The sequence below is a fragment of the Festucalex cinctus genome, chromosome 21 (genome assembly GCF_051991245.1).
Source record: "Festucalex cinctus isolate MCC-2025b chromosome 21, RoL_Fcin_1.0, whole genome shotgun sequence".
Classification (NCBI taxonomy): Eukaryota; Metazoa; Chordata; class Actinopteri; order Syngnathiformes; family Syngnathidae; genus Festucalex; species Festucalex cinctus.
The window spans coordinates 20,191,598-20,212,188 of NC_135431.1; the positions used below are offsets into that span (position 1 = coordinate 20,191,598).

A 20,591-nucleotide genomic window follows, 5' to 3' on the forward strand; every position below is an offset into this window, starting at 1 on the left:
ACTCCATACCATCCTGCAGGGAATGGCCGTGTTGAGAGGATGAATCAGACTCTGTTAAATATGCTTCGTACACTCGAGGTAGAGAAACAGGGTAGGTGGCCAGAGCACCATCCTGAGCTGATGCATGCTTATAACAATGTTGTCCATAGTGCTACTGGTTTTGCACCTTATGTTTGGTTGCCATCTTAGGCTCCCAGTTGATGTTAAGCTGGGCATTTTAGATAACGATGCCCGCTATGATTTGCAGGGATGGGTTTAGGAACATCACAAAAAATTGTCTCATCCTTATGATTCAGCCCATAAGAAGATGACAGACGTAGCTAGACATGAAAAGCAATATTATGACCAAAGGGCTAAGGCTGAGCCCCTTCTTCTAGGTGAACGAGTGTGGGTGCGTGAACGGAAAAAGTTAGACCACGGTAAACTTCAAAGTTGGTGGGAGCTTGAGCCCCATGTGATTCTTGGCCTTGTTGGAGAGTCGGGCCTGGTTTATCGGGTTAAACCTGAGAGAGGGGGTAAAGGGAGGACTTTGCATAAACCTTGTATTGATCCCATGACTGAACTACCTGCTGGACAACCTCAGACTGTGAATAAGTTACCTAAACTGCCTTTGATTTTATATTACCCTGGGAGTGACATAGAACCTGAACATGTACCCCGTTGATCTACTCAAAGTAATATAGGACAATGCCCCGTTCGTTACAGAGACTGAATGATTGGTCCAGGGACCGGCACCATTAAAGTATGGGGGAGTGTGGGACTGACCTTTAATTTTGATTTGCTGTGCTTGCTGTTGGTGTGAATTGTTTAAATTATTGTAGTTTTTTTTTTATTTGTAAAAGTTTTAGTTGTGTTGTGTAAACTTTTTTTTTTTCTTGAAGTAATTTGGGTCAGGACACACCCTCTACTCCGCCCCACTGAACATTGGCTGAACGCACCTGTTGCCTATCATGACAATTACTTCAGTGAACATAAAAGGACAACCACAGCAGAGGCAGGTTGAACAAGAGGGACACGGACGGCGCTGCAAGGGGCAAGGGTGCTGCGGTGTCATGAGCACGCGGGGAGAGGAGGAACGGCAGCCAGAAGCTTGCGGTGGCGGCGGAGCGCGCCGGTGCGGGCGCACAGGTGAAGGAGGAGCGGAGGTCCGAGAGCTTGCTGCGGCGGCGGAGCAAGACGACAGCTGGGGAGCTTTATACCCATCAAGGCCTGTTGGGCGAATGCTGGGCGGTTGGACGAGAGCCGCCCAGGCCCAGTGAGTTCCAACGCGCAGGGTGCGGGTGTTAAATTTACAGCATACTCCCCACTGGCAGTCCCTCCTCCTTCCCCACAGGAGTGCTGCTGTTGGCGTGTGGGTCCCAAGTCGCAGATGAAGAGTGGAATCTGTTGACTTGTACTAATGAAACACGACGTTTGTTGTCTTTTCAAACTTTTATTCTCCGGAGTCGAACACCTGCTTGCATTCCACTATCTCACAAAACCAAACTAAAACATCCACTGCGCCTGTCTAATCTTTCCCTATGTTCAACAATAGGGGGAGCTGTAACACTTAATACAATACAGCATTTCAAATAGGAAGACAAAGTTAACAATCTCCCTCTTCTCTAAATAAAAAGACATCAGAATTCTTACTGATAGAAGCAGGGGCAAATAAAAAAAAAATAAGCAAAGTGCATACAAAACATCAACAGTAAAAGAACCCATAAATTCAAACATACAAACTACCCCTCTTTTATTTATTTTATTTTATTTTATTTTTTTTAAAGAGTGCAAACACATTCAAATTGAACACCACAGTCCTACACTGAGTGCTTTCAAGAGGACCAGAGGTGATGCTCCCTTTTTTGTTAAACAGTCAGCTAGTTGAGCCTTTGTCACTGACCAGAGCACCTCTTTAACTGTCTTATTGTGAAGAAGTTCTTTGATTCCGCTAATGTCCAATCGCAGCCTTTTCTCTGTTACTTGTTTTGTTGATTTGAGGGCGTCATACAGAGAGTGATTGTCAGTGACACAGACCAACCCAGGAGCATTAAGTTTTGTAGTCCCTGTGGTAAGCTCAGAGAAGAGTGCTGCAAGGAAAACAGCATTGTCTTTCCCGTCTGACATTGCAAGTGTTTCACCAGCGAGGGTGCTCCTAACCACCCGTCTAATCCTCTTGGATTGCCAACTAAGAGGACAAAACTTTCCTTTATCTCCCATAAGGGTGATCAATGTACCACCTTGTGTACCTACATCCGGGAGGTTTCCTAATGAAGCATCACTGAAAACGGTTAGTTTTAAATCACCATTCCCCAAATGATGAAACTTCAGTGTCACCTTGTCAGCTTTGAGTTTCCGAATGACCTTGTTTGCATCATGAATAGATTGCACTGTGGCATTTTTTAAACTGGATGCCAAACAACACGAGTCAAACATTACATCAGGTCTCGTCTGTTTAGCAACCCACAAGATCTGTCCTATCTTAGACCTAAGTTGCTCTCTTTCAGTTTCATTTACAGGTGAATCCCTTGTATAGCGTGCGCTGGTTGGATGTGAATCGGCTGCAAATTTTCAATATAGCCGTGCTGATGCATCTGTATCACACCATTAACAGAAACAATATCCATTCCCACATAACGGAAATTGTCGTGTTCCTCACGTCCAACATGGAATGCTGACTGAAGTTGAGATATCACATCAGAAGAAAAGTCTGATGAACCTGCCCATAGAAAATCATCTACATGGCATGCAAGCACACCAGTAACTTTGCCTTTCTCAGGTAGAAGACTGCAGGATCCACTTTTGATACTTGTCCACCTGTGCCCTCAATTGTTTCTTTGACTCTGTTATACCAATATAGTGATGCATCAGCAAGACCATATACACATTTTTTTAGTTTCCACAACATTCCATTTCTGCCTGCTTCTAGAGGTGGATGGACATAAATGTCCCTTGATAACTCCATGCCTTGCAAAAAAGCCGACTTTATGTCCATAAAATGGACTTTCCACTGATTTTGACAAATCACGGTCAACAGCAACCTGAGGGATTCAAATGCACAAGTTGGTGAATCTTTTTGTAGCTCTTGAATATTAAACTCTTCAAAACCTCTGGCAACAAGTCTGGCTTTAGGTACTATGCCTTTGTCACTTTCTTTGAGACTACATACCCATCGAGTAGAAATACTCTTTTGGCCTGTGTCTTCTACCTCCACAAAAACATCATTGTCATACCAGCTTTTGATCTCTTCCTGTTTAGCTGCATCAAATGATATGTCTTTTGTAATAAGTACATCATCATTCATGACTTCCGATTCAATGTCGAGATGATCAACACCTGACATATCAACTGCTTCCTTTTCACCGTCGCTACCATCAGACTGAATAAATTGGAGATTATACCAATTTTTATACTGGCCCGTGGCTTTGCCTGCTCTGCCAAGCACTTTTGCTCTCATCCTCATTCTTTTTCATAAAAGTTACAGTCTGTCCTTGTTTCAACTTTACACTGTCAATAATGACAGGATTATCATGTACAGCATTGTGCTCAATCACAGTTTGTGTCCCTGTTGGATGTACCCCTTCTCCTACATTGGTTTCTCTGTCTCCATTTTGTTCATCGTCATTGTCTAGCTGTTCACTGTGTGTCACATCCTGTATAGTTTCTGTCACCCTGCTTTGCACATTTTCACTCCTGATTTCACTGCAAACATTTTGTACTGCTGTACTTTTATAATAATCATGTGTGTGTGTGTCTTACTGAGCCTTGAATGATGCACTCTAACAAGCACACCTCCATGTCTGACAAACACAACAACTCCATCTTGACCAATAACGACCCCGGGTCCTTTCCACTCTGCACTGTCTGCTCGTTTGTAATAGACTTTATCACCTGTTTCATATTTTTCATCTGTTGGCCTGAGCTGCTTAAGCAGTGCCCTCCTCAACCTCTCTGAACAGTCAGCTTCAGTGAAAGCTTTTCGAGAAGCATGCAGAGCAGAAATATGTACTCCCACCTTAGCGCTCATTGTTGTACCTTCCAGTGCAGGCGACTTATCGACTAACAGAGAAGGTAGGTTAGGATTTTGACCAAATACAAGTTGATGGGGGCTATACCCATGAACACTGTGCATGCAATTCTTCGCCATAAGGGCCCAGTCCAGAGCAGTCCGCCAATCACATCCATTGTCCTGTTTTACCTTGAGGATGATGGCTGTAAGAATCTGATTGTGTCTCTCCAATAGTCCATTGCTCCAAGGGCTGTACCCCGCTGTCGTCTTTACTTCTGCGTTGAAATTCTCCGCCATGTCCCTGAATTCCTCGTTGTTGAATTCTCCACCGACGATTTCGGATGCCTTCTTGGTTTTCACTATAGTTCCTGCGCTGAAGCGTGAGAACTGGTCGATAACATGAAGGTACCACACATTCTGCTCCAACTCGTGCAGATCCACTGCCACTGTTTCATTGTATTCTGAAGCTAGTGGCAGTCCAACAGCTGGCTTTGGCTTAGTTTTGCCGTATCTCTGACATATATCGCAGTCATGTACTATTTGTTGCAAAATAGTGAGGCAGTCTTTCCCCGGGTTTTCACCGGATGCGGTTGCGGTGCGGTTGCGGTGCGGTCCAGCGACGCAAGCAATTAGATTCCATTCATTCGAATGGTGCAGTTTACACCGCTTGCAGGTGCGTTGCGTGTCGACTGCGTCTCAGCTGCGGCGTGCCGCAGGCCTTCCGCAAGGATAGACCTATTTTCTATTTTTGCCGGACGCCGCAGCGGTAGGCCTCCGGCAAATGGCAAGCTAGCACAAAACACATCGAGTGGGACAGGAAGACCGACGCAGTTTCAAAATAAATTTCCGGTTACCTTTCAGAATAAAACACTCGCCAGCTCCTATTTCGCAAGCTTTTCAGCAAAACGTGACGTGGGCGTCGCCGGGCCATGTGCTCATTCACGGTTTAGACACCAGCGAACATGGACGAGGAGAGGTTTATATTGGAGGTGGAAAACCACAAAATAATACATGACACGGCACATCCTTTTTATAAGGACAACCAAAAAAAGGATGCTGCATGGAATCTCATAGCAGAAGAAGAAGAAAAGGTTAAATCAAAAGAAGTCCACCTCTCTTTCTGCTTCTCTGTTGAGCACAGACTTTCTGTATGTTTGTCGTTGTGAAATGCCACATGATCGCGCGCGCGCGGTCCCGCAAGACACGTTGGGAAGTGGGCGGCGACGAAGCTGCCGGACCGCAGCTGTGCGGAGCCGGTGTGGATTGACAAAAAAATTGACCCGTCCGGAGCACGCAGTCAAGACGCACCGCACCGCAACCGCACCGCAACCGCATCCGGTGAAAACCCGGGGTTAGTCTTTGTTCCCTGAACTTAGAATAAGCTTCTGCAGTCTGTCTGCTGATGCATGGCCAAATTGTTTGTGAAGCTTGAGCAGGACTTTGTGCTTTTCATTTGGACGCATATTTTCAGTCACCAAAAGGACTTCTTCTTTAGTTGTTGTTTGCAAATCCTTCACTTCATTCCCAGTGTCGTCTTCATCTCTTATGTCCACATAGTAATGTCCCGAACTGGTGAACTCCAGGGGTATTGTTTGCTTCAACATTACCACTTTGTCATGTTCCATATCTAGAACTGCTCCAGCCCTCTTGAGGGATGTTTTACTCAACAACAGGGGAAGGTCAACATTGACCACGTCTGTGTCAATATTACATCTTGTTTGTCCTATTTTAGCCGGAAGTCTCACTTTTCTGTTGGAATATACTATTTTTCCATCAGCAAAACGAAATGGCCGACAACTGTGGTGCTCTGTTTTCATCAGCTTGTTGACTTGCTCTTGACTGAGCTGATTAACATCGCTCTCCAGCCACATCTCACCACATACTGTGCGAGTGCACGCTGTGTCTATAATGGCTGTTTCAAAAGATTCAGTCAAAAAACTTTCTGATTCAGACATGGGGTCCTGTGTCCACAATGTTATGTTCACTTCATCCACATTTTCATCATCAATTATTTTTACTTGCCCATTCCTCTTATGGGGGCAGTCTTTGGCCCAATGAAATGTGCTTTGACACACAGCACACCTTGAACGTTTGCCAAATTTATCCAATGGATTGGTGCCTGGTAGCGGTGTCCTGATTTGACCACTTTTGAACGACGTGTTTCGTTTTCCTTTTATTTCTCGTTGATCCGTGAGAAAAGCTGCGTCCTGATTCAGCTGTATCGTGTTCGACGAACTTGTCGTTTTCGTTCCAAAAATCCGTTTGAGCGCAGATTTCATTGACGAGTAATTCAACTCCGTGCATGCCGTTAGCGCGAGCTGTCTGTTTTTTTCGTCGAGACAAGCTGTCCCCAGCAGCTTAAATGCTAACACAGCATCAGGTAGTGTCATGTCTTATTTTTTCATCCGGTTGTAACGCTGTTCAAATTCTATGTTGTAATCTTCCATTGAAACTGAGCTGTCTTTCGTAATTCGATCAAAATGAGAATAGGCTTCGTAGGTACGATCCTTTTCCTCTTTTAGAAAAACACCGTCCAGTTTAGCTAATAATGTGTCCATACCATCATCCTTGTCCAAGTCGTCAGCTGGAATCTCCATGGCGATTTCGCGGGCTCTTCCTTCCAGCCCCAAAGCCAAAGCAAGCGCTTGCTTTTTCTTGTCCAGCTCCGTGATCCTTTTCCAAACGCTGATTTCATTTTTCCAACTCTCATACGGTCTGGCTTCGTCAAACTTCGGCGGTACTTCGGCGCAGCCATCCTCAAACCATCCTCTGCTACCAATGTTGACTTGTACTAATCAAACACGAAGTTTGTTGTCTTTTCAAACTTTTATTCTCCGGAGTCGAACACCTGCTTGCCTTCCACCATCTCACAAAACCAAACTAAAACATCCACTGCGCATGTCTAACCTTTCCCTATGCTCAACAATAGGGGGAGCTGTAACACTTAAATGGTTCAGGTCCTATTTGGAGGAAAGGAGTTACTTTGTGACCATTGGAAATTTTGAATCTGATCGAAAGGCCATGACATGTGGGGTCTCTCAAGGGTCAGTCCTTGGACCCCTGTTGTTCAGTCTGTATATGTTACCTTTGGGTCAAATGCTTCAGAACGCCGACGTTGACTATCATAGTTATGCAGATGACACACAATTGTATTTATCAATGTCCCCAAATGACAGCAGTTCTATTAACGTATTGTGTCATTCTCTAGAGCAAGTTAACAACTGGATGAACCAAAATTTCCTTCAGCTGAATGAAAACAAAACGGAGCTCATTGTTTTCGGCAATAAAGAAAAGAGGATTGCTGTTAAAAAACAGCTTGAGTAACTGTCTATAGAAACTAAAGACCAAGTTTGAAATCTTGGGGTACTAATAGACTCAGACCTGACCTTTAGCAATCATATTAAATTCATCACTAAAACAGCCTTTTACCAGCTGAAAAACATATCCAGACTGAAGGACTGCATGCTTCAAGCAGACCAAGAGAAGCTTATCCATGCTTTTATCTCCAGCAGACTAGATTACTGTAACGGTCTTCTGACTGGACTCTCTCAAAAGAACATGAGACAATTGCAGCTCATTCAGAATGCTGCAGCTCGAGTTCTGACCAAAACAAAGAGATCAGAACATATTACTCTAGTACTTAAGGATTTACACTGGCTCACAGTCAGCTGTAGAATCGATTTTAAAGTTCTGCTACTCGTCTATAAATCACTAAATGGTTTGGGTCCTGAATATATCCAAGAAATGCTGATTGAGTACAAACCCAGCAGGGCTCTGAGATCTACAGACTTGGCCAACTAGTGGAACCCAGAGTTCGAAGCAAACATGGTGAAGCTGCATTTAGCTATTATGCTGCGCACAGATGGAATAGGCTTCCAACAGAATTGAAGTCAGCCCCGAGTGTAAATGCTTTTAAATCCAGGTTAAAAACTTTGCTTTTTTCTTATACCTTTGATTAGGGACTTTTAAACAGCTTTAATTTAGTGTTTGTTTGTTTTTTAATTATTTTAAACTTATGTTAAATGTTTTAAAATTTGTTGAATAATGTTTTAAGATTGTTATTGTATGTTCTTTTTAGTACATTTTGTAACCAATTTTCATTTATTTTTCTTCCTCTGAATGTTAACGACTGTTTCTTGATGCTTATGTTGTTGTCTTTCCTTGTGTAAAGCACATTGAGTTGCCTTGTGTATGAAATGTGCTATACAAATAAACTTGCCTTGCACAAAATAATCTTTACTTCATAAAATAGATTTATTAGTAGTAAGTAAGAATCCGTGGAGTTCACCCTCTGAAAACCTGCCAATTTTGTGTTTTCGGTGGTGAACTCCACGGATTCTTACTTACTACTAATAAATCTATTTTATGAAGTAAAGATTATTTTGTGCCCCTGGTAGTGGAGCGAAACTGAACGATCATGTAGCTGCTGCTTTCTCCTCACCATAGCAACCGCATAACAAAAATGGCGACCACAACGTCGGAGAGCGAAAGGAGAAAAAAAGTTAGAAAGAAAGTGGTGAAAAAACTTCGTTCCCGTTCAGGTTTCCCCATCGCTTCAGCTGGCCCTGTTCTTCCAGCCATCTGCATCATTTGTAAAAATAAATTTCAAAGTAGACTCGTCTGGGATTGGAAGGCACACGGAAGAGGGATCATCTCGCCAAAGCAGAAACATTGTCAGCAGGTATGTGCTATACACACGCGTGCCCATTTCTGTTATTAATGTGACCGATATTTAGTATAGGGCTGAAAATAATTTTTTGCTAGGTTAAGTTTTAAGGCTATAGTTTATTAAAAAGGCGAGCTGCTGAATGATTTATCGAGTGAATCCAACAGTTGTTACCAAACTCGAGTTACCTGTGCCCATCAGAGTCATAATATAGTCACAGCTACACCCCGCCCCCCCTTTCCCCCCAAACTCTCTCTCATCAACCTCAACAAACACTTTACTTAACTTAAATCTGTGATGTGCATATACTGTAAAGAGGTGATGTGACAATAACACTTATAATGTAATTCTTTTTTGTCTAAAAGCGGGTTGGTTGCTGCAGGCCGCTGAGATGAAGAAAGACTGTTCCATTCTTCTGCATATTCAAGACAAAAGACTGTGTCACAATGGAGGTGCAGTTTTGTTTCAGAGATTACACAAGGTTCTTAAAGTCAACAGCAACAGAAACAGCAACCAGGGACGAACAAATGTGAGTTGTTACATTGCACTATTTCATTGTCACTTTGCTAAAATTACACATTTCAAAAGTAAAGCATTGGTCAGCAATATGTCACTTGTATTCTGTTTACATTCCGAGACAGCATTAATTAGAAAGCATGACTCTGCACATATTAAGTGAGTGTGTGTGTGTTTTAGACAACCCAATGCTGAGAGCTACAAATTCTTTTTGTGAACAAGTAATCCGTCAAAGGATTATAGTTGACAAAGATGTGATGAGAATGGACAAGCTAAGGGGTTTGTGAACAGTGTTAATAAACACGGGGATCTTGATGCTTCAGACTACAGGTAACATATAAATCTTCACATTGAAACACATTTATGAAATCTATGGGGGGAGATTTGTCTAAAATCTCACTGTTTCAGAGAAAAATAGTTTGCTGACAAGCTCAATTTAAGTTAAAAATAAATAAATAAATAAAATTGATTCTCTAAAAATGAAAACCAGTTGGTTGTTAATTATTACATGCAAATGTGTTTTTTTGTCTTCTGTATTTATAATTGTTCTTTGACCAAGAAAGTATATAGGCCTATAGGTATATTTGTATTTCTATCCAAATATACGATTATTCACTAGAATTTTTAGTAGGATATCCAAATACCAAAATATTCGATAGCTGCAGCACTAATAATACTAATATTGAGTTGTGGCACGCCCACACGAGTTATTTTACCACACACCCATGTCAAAACTAGCTTACTGCACACACACACTGCACCCCAACTTCAAATTTTTGCTAACGTCATAATAATAATAATAATAATAATAATAATAATAATAATATATTAAAAATTTTGTTGGATCCAAAAGCAACTTACATAATTATAGTTTCATATGATTGTGATTGTCTTATTTTCAAATGTTGAAATATTTTCTTGATTTGAACAAAATATAATTGTTTAGAATAATCTTGATTTCAATTATTACCAAAATAATTGTGATGATTATTTTTTTCCATAATAGGTCGCTTGCACATCGTAATGCATCATGGGAGTTTTTCCTTCGGGCGCCATATTGGGTGTCCGCCGGTTCACAAGGTACACTCGCGAGTTACACGGTAGAGCTTATCAACCTGATGTAATTTTCGCAGTATTTTCACGATTTACCGGAAGATCAAAACGATACAGGCAGAAGGTGTCTCTGTGTGGCGGGATTGATCCTAATTACGTCCTGACCAAGGGTGATTTTTTTTTTGACGGAGAAAGCTTGCTGGCCAAATGTGACATCTCTGGACATCTTTCCCTACCTCGTGTTGACAACATGCTCCATAACACGCCAACAAATCCCTGGAGGCTTACAATTATTTTGTAAGCGGGTGGATACAGAGTGTAAACTTTAACATCGCATCAGAAGAAACGGTTGCTGTTGCACGTAAGTAAACCACATGGTGTTGGTAATTCTGCACACAAAAATGTTGATTTGTTCTCAGGCTTCCTGTTATCATTGTGTTTACATGCACAGCTGGGTTTACCTGATGTGGTTTTTCTAATAATTTTATAACAGGCAAATATGGCCTAGCGTATAAGAATAAAAAGTAACTGCACAGCCTCCCCGTGGCTTAATTAAATTTAATGCTACCCTTTCACTAGTTACATGTTACTTAATCAACTTATTCTAAATGGTTAAGGTTAACCACTCTCAGAGGACGTATTTTTAGTTTCAGTTTCCAGTACAATAAAACGTGTTCATGGTAACTACTGAGCATACTGACAGCTTTTCTTATGATCTCACGGTTAAGGAGGCTGTCACAACACCCAATTTCTGTCTGGTGCCAGATGGCAACAATTCCCATCACTTGTCACGACAACACCAATAGTATTACCAGGTATGTATGGCTTTACTTTTTGTAGTTTCTTATTTAATTCTATGTTTCATATTTTCATTACAATGTTTGTAATATTTTCAGATTCAGGCACAGATGAGTTTAACTGGACGGGACTTCTGCGACTTTGTGGTGTGGACAAAGTGTGATTGAGCGAGTCCACCCAGATCGCTCGTTTTGGCCAGTTGGAAAAGCCAGAGTTTTTTTTCCCCAAAATCCCCTCCTTACCTGAACTGCTCGGGAGAGCATTTACTAGATCAGCAGTGGACTTCCAGTGTTCCTGCTCAGCCGCTGTCACCTACCACTTGCTCATGTACTTCAAAGATGCGGAATAAAGTAGTTTTTTGTGCTGCAGCAGATTGTAAAATCAAATGATATCACTTGAAGTGTGCCAATCTAGACTGCCAAAAGGACAGTGGTTTTGTGACAAGTGTGAAACAAGGATTATTGGGAAAACTGTAACACAGTACTGGTACTTGTCTTACATTAAACAAATTTAAAAGAGAGCAACTTTTTCCTCTGTACATAGCATAATGAAAGTCATTGCGTACCCCATCAACATTACATCATACCGTCATCTCAGGATGGTAGGCACCTGTGCTAAAATAAACTACATTAATTAACAGTTCAATTTTTAACCCTGAAATTACTACATCTAATCATTATTCACTTCATTTTTTGTGCTTTTAGAAATAATAGAGATTTATGCCATTACTTTAAGAGGGACCATATTGCACATTGAGTCAAATCCTGTCATTTGTATTATGTATAGCTTTGTAAACAAACCCAACAATAGAATTTGTATAAACGCTGCCTTTATTAGCGCCAAACAAACAGTCGCATGTTGTCCTCCTCCAATGCTTTGATGCTCGCCTTCGTTTCCATCATGTCATTGGCAATCAAGTCGGTGTGGCATGAGATCCCTAAAGAAAAAAATAAATAAAAAAATCACAAAAAAATACGGTACCAGTAATAGGTTTAATATAGTAAAGTAGTATAGTTTTTTTGTCAGTGTAAAAGAAATGTACACATTTTGTTGCATTTTTTAATGTATGAACATTGCTACAGGCAAATACTTATTTCTATAAACACTTCCAAATGTCTCTAAAATATAAAGTGCGTGTACACACACAAACAAACACATACATTCACTCATGCATACAATATATCATGTAATGAATTCTGAGTGTCATACCAGAGTCAATGATGTCAGCAGTACTTGAGGGTACAGGTTACTGGAGCCATCTGGCTGCATAACTGCAACAATCTCTGCCACTTCGAGTCGTCTTTTCTTTGCTTGTCTCTCCTGTGCACGTTCATATCTTGGCACCGACTGGGCTGAGACATAGATGTTGTAACTTGGGACCCAACTTTAATGTTGGAGCCCAGTCGGGATGATTGGACAGAAAAACGGGCGCAGGGCGACCTGTTAAAATAAACAAATATATAAACAAATAAAATATGGAAAGACTGGTTATTTTACCGCAGTAGGGTGGCCGTGAATAAGTTCTTTAGCATGATGTGTAGGCTACCGGGGGTCTGTTTACTTGCATCACCCCCGGGGGTCTGTTTTCTTGCATCAGCCCCTTCTGTCTCTTTTTTTTTCCAAGTTTACATTTTGCCACCAAAAAACATGTTATCGGCATTAAAAGCCCAAGACTAATCAATCCAATTTCAGCAGTAAACACTTTGCACTGGCACTACTTGGGTGAAAATGTTCGATGTTAGCTTTCGGCTAACGTCCGCTAGCCAGCTTGTACTACCGAACTTGCTTGCTCATGAATCCAAAACATAAGCAACTTGCCCATATATGGGCGGTCGAAACGTTATTAATCCTCATGCATTAAATAAAGGTAAACAAGCTTACCGCTCACAAAGTGATCGCTGCACACACGAGCCCAAAGTAACGACTTCCCTCCGGAGTCCGCACTCCTCTGTCTCCAGGCCCTGGTTCCTAGTTATTTTCGGAATTCGGAAGAAAGGCCGACCATTTTCCCCCTTGGCTTTGTTCGAACAGCCAACGATGCAGCAACAATGTACCATTTTAAATGCAGAAAACAAACGTGATAGATACGTGTTAGACCGAATCGCTACGTAAATGGAGGCCACCCAGCATGGCGACTACGAGAAATCCGAGGCGGAAGTGACGACATGTGCAAGCGACCTATAGAGCAGCCCTAGTCTGATGTGAATATGTGTATCTTGTGCTCATCTTCCCCTTCAATTTTCTATTTCAGGCAGGATATACTGAAACGAAGATTGAGGCGTGATTTCCCCCCATCTGGTTTTTCACACCCCTTTCCAGCAACAACTCTGAAATGGTTTTTGTAGAGACATTACCAACAACTGACAAACTTTTAGACAGGGTACCTCAGTCATCAGATACATCAACTACTGAGTCTACTGATGAAAGCCAAGAAAGTGACACTAACACATGGCTGGTACAACATCAGGTTGGAAATTGACAGGGCATACGAGGACACTTTAAAGTGCAGGGCTGTAAAATCTATGTAAAATCTGCCATTTTGTTTGTTTCATTATCAAGATGTTAACTCTCCATTTTAACACTTTTCAAGCAAAAATTAAAATGTCTGTATTCCATTTTTCCACAACACAGACCTTTGTTAAATTGGTCTGCCAAAAAAATAAAAGAGAGCTGTTCCAATGAAGTTCCAAAGGTTTTATTGTGAATGCACATTTGATTTTTATTTTATTATTATTATTATTTGTTATTAATATTTTTTGGGTAGGGGACGGGGGGTATAAATGACATGCTGTGATGACACAATCTGATACTTTAATAAATATTCTATATGTTATAATAATCTGGGCTCTGAATGCATCTATTTCCATCTAGTCCATTTTGCCTTGTTCCAGGTTTGTGGTGCATGGTAGTATTTTTGGCCGATGTATGCTGCTTCTTGTGTACCTTTCATTACGTAATAGGTTGTGAATTGTTTTCATATATGAAACATAAACATAGCTAAATGTAACATCTGTGTGCTGGTTTCACTTCTAGTTGAAGCGTTTTTTGTTTTTTTGGCACAAATTTAATATATTTAATTATCTAAATTCACATGATTGCACCAAACCACCAATACTTGTTTCTGATGTTAGGTACATGTATTTATAACATCTGGGCATGATTTTCTGTTGCCAAATTTAATGTAAGACGTTTTACAACCAAAAACTGTAGCACAAGATTTTCGTTTTTTGTTATTTACCTATATATGCATTTCTGGCTTGTGACAAAATTGGGGCAGGAAAACATTGGGTGAACTTTTAACCCAAAGTTCAGAAGTTCAGATCTATCAAAAAATGCATTGAACAAGTAGTGCCCAGACAGTGGAGCGAAACTCATTTTCTAGGCACTTTTTTGGGGTTCACCCCACGGCCTAGAAGTTGGTGTGAATATTTGAATGTATTATTTACAATTGAGATAGGGTTGTTCTGATTTTGTTATGTGTGGTTATTGTATTGTCATGTCCGCTTTTAACTTAACAGTTTTTATCAGTTGCTAAAACACCAAACCCCGTTCGATGAAGCAAATTCTCAGTTTCCGAGACTAATTTCTGGAATGAAACACTTTTTTGACCAAACCTTACACACGGTTCAGGCTTAGACCCAATTCTCAAAACTCATCCACTCTTTTTGGATAAAACTTAAACACATTTCACACTATTCCTAAATTATTTTGCCCTAAGACTAATGCATGTTTTTTTGTTAAAAGTACCCATTTTGACTCTATCACGTTTTTTGATTGAATTATTGAACATAAAAACAAACAGCAGAGAAACAAAAGTTAAAAAAGAAAAGAAGAAAAGAAAAAACAAACTCATCATAGTTTACATGTTCAAAAGGGAGTAGGAAGAAGTTAACTTATTTAGTCCTACCCCTCATACATTATACATTTAAACTTATTTCATTATTGATACAATACTAGGTTAATATTTTTAAAAATAAAATGATGCGTGCATTATCCAGCAACATATATACATGAAATTCCTAAACATATACCATAATACATTTATAAATCATATACTCATACTCATTATATACAATTTTCATGCTCTTATTTGACAAAAGTAATTTTTTTTAACTTTGCATTTAAACATTTTTTTTTTTAACTCAACAAGTGAGTCACATCTTTTCAAGTCAATTCCCAGATTATTCCACAAATTAACACATTTTACAGAAACACACCTTTGCTTAATATTTGTTCTTGTTTTGGGTTTTTTGTACACACTTGTACCCCTTATATCATAAGGACTGTGTCTATTTTCAAACAATGTCTGAGTAATATAGCAGAGTAGATTGTTATATACTTTGTACATTATTTGTGCTATTTTAAACTCAACCAAGTCATAAAATGTCATTGTATTTAATTTGATAAATAATGGATGTGTTGATTCTGTATATTTTGAACGATTAATAATCCTTATGGCTCTTTTTTGCAAATTGAAAACAGAGTTAGTGTTTGTTTTATATGCAGTCCCCCAGATTTCCACACAATAGGTCAAATATGGTAATAATAATGAACTATATAATATATATAATGAGTTCATGTTCAGGACATCCTTAGTTTTATAGAGTATCCCGATGATTTTTGACATTTTCCTTTTAACATTTTCTACATGTGGCTTCCAACATAATTTATCATCAATAACTACTCCAAGGAATTTATTTTCATACACCCTTTCTATTTCATTTGAATTCACCATAATTTTAACTTGGTTAGTAATTTGTCTAGTGCCAAAAACTATGTTTGTTCATGCATGTAAAATAAACCTCTGTTGACTACCTACCCTGGATGCTCTGTGTTAGATTATTTTATGTCGTGTCTAACAAATGCTCTCATGGTGAATATATTTTGACTTACTGTGTGTATGATCTGAATATATTGTTCGGATTTGAATACCGGATAATAGGTTTTGAAGTGAAAAGTCACGGCTTTTGTGAAAATTGTTAGAATTTTTGTGTTTGTGTTTAAGGTTTTGAGAAAATGGGTACAGGTTTCAAGAAATGTGTATTAGCAATTGAGAAAGACTGTAATAAGATGGTTAAATTATTATTTTTATTTTCGTGTTTACGAATACCCTTACCATTCCATGTTACTATTTTATAACTTTTGCATTGCTCGACCTGCTCCTCTCCCTCCTCTAATTCCTCTTCCTCTGGCTCTGCCTCTATCCATTGCGCTTGTTTGGACTCTCCAGCAAACTGTACACTCTGAACTTGAGTTTATAGGTGTGGTCACATCATTAGCAACAAGTGTATTCAATTTTTGAGTTGTTGTGTGAACGCCAGTTAAGTCCGTTGTGTTCAAATATTGTTGACTTGTGGTAAACATTTTGTATCGCATGAGAGCAATTTGTGAATTGTGTCTTCATGTAAAATGTTTTTATGGCATTGGAAAATGAGGGGTTACATTTATTCAATGTGTTTAGACAACTGGTCATTCGGTTCAGAGGACTGGCATTTGGGTTTTAGTATTTGAGAAAATATCCCAAGGAGAGCACGCTGGCAGACGTCTAACCAACCCCCTCGCTCATATCCACCAGCCCCCCAACAATTATGGTCATTGAAACACACACACTCAAACTGTGACAGAGTCCTAGTGTCTCCAACAAGCCTCAGAAAATTCTCACGAGTGTAGGGACATCTCCCCTTTCTGCTACGCATACCTCCTGCTACGCATATATGCTCTATGCAGAGCATGTATGTGATGGACTCAAAGCCACACACCGTTACGCCTATAGGTAAGCTTAATTAGCTTTCACTTGTCACCACTTTTCAAATCCTTGAGAAAATGTTAGCTAGGATGTTTCAACTATCGGTTGCTGCATAAAACTATCATAAATGGATATCTGTGTAGATGTTTTTTTAAAGAAGCAGTTTTGGAAATGTCTTCTTGAAAACCAACATTACAGTTACCGTTTAATCTTACACTGTTCAGCTCTCCTGCAAACGCACACACGCATACACAGGCCCCTCAGACATACATTTGACCTCCCCGTGAATCTTTGACTGCCTCTGCTTCCCCCTACTCACAGGAATATTGAACAATCGCCTTTCTCAGACCAAAAATGGCCCCTCGCAATTAGCTGCGTATCCGTTCTTCTTCAGCCTAATTTAATTTTATGACCAGCAACCCCTGTCCTCGCAGGGGTAAGGAGACTATCGCTGATGATGGCTTTTCACCAATTTCTACATAAAATTATCATTATAAATAGAATCAGATCTAAGTAGATGCATATTTTTGTAATATATTTTAGGAAGCGTTGTCTTTTCAAACTAACAACATTATAGCCACCGTCTAACCTCACACTTCTTCAGCCGCCCGTCTGTCCTCACACTTCTTTGACCCCCATGCAGCCATACATGCGCGTACGCACACACAAGCACAGACATACATTTGACCTCCCCATGAATCTTTGACTGCATATGCTTCCCCCTACTCACAGAAATATTGAACAAAAATGTCAGATAGTAACTATATCAGTAAGGGGAAATTATATAGTTTTATCCGTTAATTTTCAGATTCAACCCCAGCAGTCACGAACGACTCTTACAACGTTTTTACATATAATGTATAACTTCATGTTTTTTAATTTCATAATACCAACCAGCGTATCACAGTTTAACCTTACCTTATACTTCTTGTTTTACAACCTCTAAAATACAATCTTTGAGCCGTGTTTGCGCATACTTTTCCCCCTTCACCATAATAGAAATGGCTAGTACTTTCCCCCCCGGCGGTTTTACCCATACTAAACTACTCCCTCCGATCACGTCATTCAATCTCATTATTATTCACTCAATCTAGGGGGCGTGCACCGGATCCGGAAGTTAACCAAACAATTAGCATTTGAACCCGGGTCAGCCATGATATCTGCAAAAACAGGTAGGAACACCACCTACACATCATCCCTCTTCATTAAGGGGTCATTAATCTTCATTAAATGACATCAGGAAGTCATTAAGGGTCATTCATCTTCATTATATAACACCTGGAAGTCATTAAAGGTCATTCATCTTCATTAAACGACATCCGGAAGTCATTAAAGGTCATTCATCTTCATTATACGACATCCGGAAGTCATTAAAGGTCATTCATCCTCATTAAACGACATCCGGAAGTCATTAAAGGTCATTACCCCTCATTAAATGACATCTGGAAGTCATTAAAGGTCATTAACCCTCATTAAATGACATCTGGAAGTCATTAAAGGGTCATTAATCTTCATTAAATGACATCAGGAAGTCATTAAGGGTCATTAATCTTCATTAAATGACATCAGGAAGTCATTAGGGGTCATTAATCTTCATTAAATGACATCAGGAAGTCATTAGGGGTCATTAATCTTCATTAAATGACATCAGGAAGTCATTAACTCATTCACTGCCTTTGACAAGTATACTTGTCAATTGTATTTTTTAGAGCGGTGCTAAATGGGGGCGAATCTGAGCATGCTCCACTGTAAATATCAAACTTGGAAACAACTTTACTGATGCCCAACCACCGGTAGATGACATCATAGCCCCATTTTATAGGAAATAAACACAGTTTCAGAGTCCATGGGAGAAATGGCTGTATTTTGGCAAACCTAAATTTTTCTACTGTCAATTATAAAAGAACGGGACGGGACAAAAAGTAGGGAGTCTATTCTGTTATTTGGTAGATTCGGTTTATATATAATTATTGAATGTAATATCACGTGAGTATTGGAAATGTAAAAATTTTCTATAATGACTGGCAGTGAATGAGTTAAGGGTCATTAACCCTCATTAAATGACATCAGGAAGTCATTAAAGGTCATTAACCCTCATTATATGACATCTGGAAGTCATTAAAGGGTCATTAATCTTCATTAGGGAGGGGTCATGACCCATACATGACCCCCCTAATCTAATTAAGAATGTCATCCATCAAATTTTGACAGAAGCGGCCTTGTAATATTCTCTCTCGGATGGAACGTGAACAGACTGGACATGTGGACAGACATGGATTGACGTGGAGATCAGAGTAGACGTGGACGAGAGAATACTTGGCTTGGGGGTGAGACACTTGACGAGACGCAGGGAAACTTGACCAGACCAGACCAGACGCAGGGAAACTTCACCAGACACAGGGAAACTTCAACCAGGGGCTTGACCAGACGTAGACACGAACACAGCTTAGCACACCTCGACTGGACAAGACAAGACAAGGCAAAACAATGGCCGCATGGACGTGGGGAAACAACAATGGACCAACAAGAACTGAACCAAAAACAGGTAACTAAATACACATCAACTAATTACATAAGGGACAGCCGGGCGAGACACAAGTGGCAGGGGATGCTGATTGGTTGACACATGAGGAAGGGCAGGCAGGTGGACATGACAATGCTTGACAAGAACTAGAGAGGCACCCAAGGACAAAACAAAACAAAAAAAGACCAAGACTGAACTTAAAGAAACATGAGGACAAAATCAAACGAAACCAAAATTAAACCTATGCCATGACAAAAGTGACAAAATCAACCCAACCCAAACCATGACAAAGCAAAGCATTTAACAAATTATTGCCAATTAATCTACAACAGTTCTTTTAACTAAAAGACTTTGTTCATAACTTGGGAGGATAGGGAGAGTTTATTCTAACCAAATTCAGAATAAATTGAAAACGTTTTTGCATGTCAGTATATGGATTGAAGCTGCTGGAATAGTCTGGGTATTCAACATAAGCAATCCCAAAATATTTATAGATTTAAAATGATGTATAAAAACATGTTTGGTCACAATATTTCAGTGAGAGGGCCTTGAATTTATTGGTAGAAGTGTGTCCTTTGTGTTACTACTGTTAGTATTTTCTATTGCTATAGTCGATATGTATGTTTATGTCTTTTTATTACTATTATATCTTAGATATATCTTAGACTATATTATGTATTACCATTGTTGGTATGAACTATAAGAATGTAATATCTGTTGCTTATGACAACGTCACCATTATTGGCACTTAACACTGCTGTGATATAAATGTCGACCTTTGTTGTTTAACTCTTTGACTGCCAGCCATTTTCGGAAAAGGTAACCCCATAGTGCCAGCTGATTTACAGAATTTTACCGATCTTTCAAGCTTCACAGAAAATATTGTGTTAGGACTATGGAAACGCGGATAGTACCAAATGAAAGATTGAAGTCTCATCTTTCATCTAAAAAAAAAGTTTGTTTCTACCTTATTCAGATCTTCAGTAATCAACAATAGAAAACAGCTTCGTTTCACCCAAATCCTCTATTTTCTTCCAAAATACGGAGAAATCAAGGTTTTTTGTGAAACGATGTTATTTCATGCACTCTAGTGAATTTGGCACTTTTTTTTTTTTGCATGAGTGATTCTACATACACCTAAACTTCTATAAAACACTACCCCAACAATAAAAAAAAGTGTTTTTTGATTGCAAAATAACAGTTTATTTACATTCAACAGTAGCAATCCGAAAAAACAATTTGGAAAACTCTTTGCAAACTATGTACACGTGCACAACTGCGCACGTGTGGTGTGTGTACG

The 20,591-nt window shown here is 39.7% G+C and overlaps 3 long non-coding RNA genes across 4 annotated transcripts in view; 1 reads left to right on the top strand and 2 right to left on the bottom strand.

Annotated features, from left to right (window-relative positions):
• Nucleotides 1-8,357: 8,357 nt before the first annotated feature.
• Nucleotides 8,358-13,704, top strand: LOC144010816 (uncharacterized). Of its 2 annotated transcripts, XR_013281357.1 has the most exons (4): nt 8,358-8,669; nt 9,020-9,183; nt 9,351-9,500; nt 13,273-13,704. It is a non-coding gene; the product is annotated as an uncharacterized LOC144010816 (long non-coding RNA). The 2 variants fall into 2 exon arrangements; XR_013281358.1 differs by lacking the exon at nt 9,351-9,500 and having other exon boundaries at nt 8,361-8,669.
• LOC144010817 (uncharacterized) lies at nt 10,225-13,932 on the bottom strand. The gene is made up of 3 exons (XR_013281359.1): nt 12,903-13,932; nt 12,231-12,461; nt 10,225-11,958 (listed from the first exon to the last, which is right to left on the bottom strand). It is a non-coding gene; the product is annotated as an uncharacterized LOC144010817 (long non-coding RNA).
• A 4,968-nt stretch (nt 13,933-18,900) lies between these two features.
• Nucleotides 18,901-20,591, bottom strand: part of LOC144010481 (uncharacterized) — a 26,302-nt gene continuing 24,611 nt past the window's right edge. Inside the window, exon 5 of the long non-coding RNA XR_013281232.1 lies at nt 18,901-19,227. This is a non-coding gene — a long non-coding RNA (uncharacterized LOC144010481). The remainder of the gene's footprint in view (nt 19,228-20,591) is intronic.